Genomic DNA, 4,742 nt, shown 5'->3' with positions numbered 1-4,742 from the left:
CCGGAGTTAGATCCTTAGCATTGGATCTCGAGAGCTTTATCTGTGGGAGAATACAAGGAAGATGTTCTTCAATACGTTGAAGACGGCGATCGTGCTTTTGCATCTGAAACTGGAGCTTCTAAAATTCCTATTTATAGTCAGGAAAATCATGTACTATTGTTGCCATACCCAGATAAATATGTTCCAAAGTTTTTTCCGAGATACTCTTCATAGACCAATACAAGAACAAAGTTTGTTTAAATTGAGTGACATGGCCTCGGGTGTGCCATGGGTCCAGCATCATAGCTCACCAGTCTTCCGTGTCGATTTCCATCGTGTCAGCCTGCTTGTTCAGATCTGCTTCCCATTCTTCCATTAACTGTCGAATTTCTTCTGACGTGTCTTCATGATAGGTTGTAGCCGCATCATTTATGATGCTGGAGACTGGATTTTGGCCCTGCGTTCTACCCCTAGAGGAGCTGGGATGCCCTGCCACCGAGGCCCCCCTGGTTCTTCTACCGCGACCCCTCGAGGATGGGCTTCTTGCCTTTGTTGTCGCCAACCGAACCATTGAATTACGTCTACACTTTTTTGTGGAAGATTTGACTAATCTAGTTACTTGCATGGGTGGTAGCTCGAGCTGAGAAGCTCCCAGCTTCTAAGAGACACTACCGCCCCGCACACTTTCCATAGAAGAAACATGAACCAATAATTTCTAGTATAGAACCCGAGGGATCGCCCCCCTCCTCTTCCATTGCAGACATCCCTTACTGACCGACCCGAACAGAGATGCGACCCCCATTTCCAAGAGCTAGCTAACATAAAAATCAATAATTGGTATGGAGAAAACACATAAGCTTAATCCACAAAAATAAACCTTTTTCCCAAACTATAGGTGAGGCACAAACATATGCCAGAGACAGTGCCCACAGGGGCAGAGACCATAGAGCCCGCAGAGATGGAACCCATAAAGATTAACTCTGCTCCAATACAACCAGAGGAAAAAACTTGGCCTTCCACAAGGAAATTCAAAAAGACATAACCCAGAAATGAAGCTGAGACCTACTATTCCCCAATCCCTTTCGATGTTCAGTCGAGACAGGAGATAATCCCAAAGACGAACCCCAGTGACAAGCTCCCAATATAACCCCATCCTGGACAGAAAATTCCCAAAAACAACAGACACAAAAATAATACCAGGTGATTGGACCTGCTTCAGATTTCATGCAAACACATGCAGATGCATGGAGCCCCTCTTCCTTTGAAACCCTCACGGTTCAAAACCATACAATCTCAATTCCATCAAACAATCCAGTCGATGCATGGAGGAGAGAAAAAGATGGCAGACCACATACCCATTAACCAGCACAGGGATAATCCAAGGCCGCCATCCCGCCTGCTCCTGTGTCAATCCACAGAGCCCAACACCACCACCCTTTAACAATCCTTTACCATATACTACATGATTACCGACTTCCCTCACAGAGAAACTTATCAAATCCCAAAACACAATGGTGTTGTCACCTTCAGCGGGAACCTTAATACCTCACATACATGTAGCCAACACACCATATGCCTCGAGCATGTGGAGGGTGGTGGGTTTGTACCTTGAGGAGACCCCATTAATTCACCATGATGGCATTTCCCTCTAGCTCACACCCCGATCAGGGGATCAGTTCAGAGGCTTGGAAGCTCTGAAAATTGTGTCCCCTGTCTTGCTCGAGGATCTCTTATCATTTATTAAATTTTTTGAAACAATATACTTTTTATTATTAATTTTAAAATCATTTATTTTTATTTAATATATTAGGATCTTTATTCATTAAATTAACAATAATTAAAATTATATTTAATTTTTAAATTTAAGATTTATTATTTTTTAATTATATTAACTTTAGTTTAACTTGTGATATTCAATTATATTATTTATAAACCAATATGGGATTATTCAACATGGTAAATTGTTGTGTGATAATATTGAATTAAATAAATACTTACATTAATATTTTGAATAAACCATTCATTTGAAATACATTTTAAAATAAAATGATTATTTATGTATATTTTTTATTAAAAATAAAAATAAAAATGAGTATTAATAGTATCGTATATCAGTAATAATAATAAATTATTATTATTATATTATAAAATATTATTATTATAATAATTATTATAAATTAATCATGGTCAATGTGAAAATTAATCATGGTTAATTTTGGTCAATTATGGTCAATATGAAATCAACAATGGTCAACCATGGTCCAATGTCACATTGTGACAAAGATTTTTTCAATTTGAAAATCAATCATGGTCATCAATGGTCAACCATTCCAACATCGCATTGTGACCAAGATTGTCTAAATATGAAAATTAATCATGGTCAACCATGGTCAATCATGGTCAATCATAGTCAAACATGTCAACCATGGTCCAATGTCGCATTGTGGCAAAGATATTCTCAATATGAAAATCAACCAACGTCACATGGTGATTAAGCTTGTCTGAATATAGAAATCAATAATGGTCAACCACTGTCAATCACGGTCAACCTGGTCCAACGTCTCATTGTGAAAAATATAGTCTCAATATGTAAATCAACCATGGTTAACCATGGTCAGTAATCATCGTCATATTATGACAAAAATTGTCTTAATGCGACAATCCCTTCTCACATTGTTTCAATATTAAAATCAATCATGGTCAATAATCACAATGGTCGAACGTCACATTGTGACAATGGTTGTCTCAATGTGAAAATCAACCATGGTCAACCATTGTCCAACGTCACATTGTGACAAAGATTGTCTCAATATGTAAATCAACCATGGTCAACCATGGTTAATCATGGTCAAATATGGTCAACCATGGTCAATAAGCATGATCACATTGTGACAAAAATTGCCGCTTGGTCCAATGTCACATTGTGACAACTATGGTCATCCATGGTCAACCATGGTCCAATGTTGCATTTTAACAAAGATTGTCTCAATATGAAAATAAATAATGGCCAACAATGGTCCAACATTGCATTGTGACAAAGATTCTTTCAATATGAAAATCAATCATGGTCAATGATGAGCCTCAGTATTGCAACAAGAATGCTACAACTCCCAAGGCTGCCGACTTTAATTATCAACCCGGGGTTCGTACAAACTTAAGAGGTATCGGCACTATATGTGCAGCATACAATGTGTCCTTCCTTTGTTGTCATGATGTAATGGAGTGCGTGTACTGAAATCAAATCCTAAACTAATTGCAGAAAATGAACTGCTCAAAATGGAAACCCTAACCTATTGCAAGAAATAAAGTACAAGGAAAGAATGCATAAAGATCATGAACTAAATGTAAAAGAAACCTAACTTAACCCTATTTATCACATGTGATGATTTAAACTAATTGAGCATGGAATCTGATTTAGGGAGTATTAACTGATGCATGCATGTGCTAATTAAGAAATAAAAAGAACTATTTTTCTTTATCTTTTCATTTTATAAATGAAAATGGTAATCTTTCCTTGTTCTTTGGCACAGGAGACAGGTGTGGAGGAAGAGGGGTACAATGGTTTTGATGGCTTGGAGGTCAAGTAGAGGCCTAATCCTAGCTTCATTGATGATTTTTCTTAATTCGGGCTCAAAAAAAGCTGTTACAGGATTTCCTACAGGATGTCTACAGGATGTACTAGTTCCTACAGGATCCCTTATTTTATTACAAGAACAGGACGAAAGCTTAGGAAGTGGTATAGAAGGTGGAATGGAGCTTTGGAAAGGTGGATAATGGAATAATAAGGCATGGAGGTAGTGGAAACTACCCAGAACTCAAGCAAGGGCTTCAAGATGGGTAGATTTGTTTAATGGAAATGGCAATTTTTGCTTATAAAACAAGAATTCAGATTGAGATTTTAGTGGATTTTGGCGACATGGGGATGAGGCTTGGAAGAGGCGAACGAGATGCGGTCTTCCTGAAATGTAGAAGCTCCTGCAACAACACACATTATTGTCTGCATCTATCCACAAATTCATCTATAAATGGGAAATATTTATTAAATAACGGAAAATTACTAGTCTAAAATCCATAAATTCAAGAACTAGTGAGTTAGTAAATCTATCAAATGCCTAACCTAATAAAGTGAAAATGAAATGGGGTAAATTTTTTTATTAACTAGAATGTTTTTTTGAGCTAATGCAAGTGGAATAAACTTGATTGAAGCTCGTTATCATGCTCTAAAAAATAATAGAAGTTTGCTGCTACTTGCCACAAAGGAGTTCCACAAATATAGATTTGGGAAAAAGCAAACTAATCCAAGCAGCTCAATGATTAATGTGACCTTCCAAATCTTTTCCGAGGATGAAATGATGCTTTTGACCCTGCAAAATAACTTACATTAACCATTTAACCCAATCCTACAACAAGAAATCATTAATACTAAATGCATAAATAGAAAGAAACAAGAACAAGAGATGCATGTGAATAAGAAGTGAAAAGAATAAAAAAAATGATACAAAAGGGCTTTGAGTCTCATTGTTAGGATATTCCGACACATAGGAAATAGTTAAGTATAACTTGGTCTAGTATAGAGTTAGGTAAAGTGTGTTTCTTTACTATGTACATTTTGTAACTTTCAATCCGACGGTCACGATATGTAGTGATCCGACGGTTCATTCTCTCCTCAGTATTACCGACACTTGATCCGTGGCTTAACACCCGATTGGTCCATGATCTCTATTTAAAGAGCATGGAGGGTCATTTGTAGGTTAACCGTTTGA

Source organism: Pinus tabuliformis, chromosome 7 (assembly GCF_031772625.1).
Source record: "Pinus tabuliformis cultivar Carrire ecotype Pingquan chromosome 7, CPIR1, whole genome shotgun sequence".
NCBI classification, from domain to species: domain Eukaryota; kingdom Viridiplantae; phylum Streptophyta; class Pinopsida; order Pinales; family Pinaceae; genus Pinus; species Pinus tabuliformis.
This window is presented reverse-complemented; position numbering follows the sequence as displayed.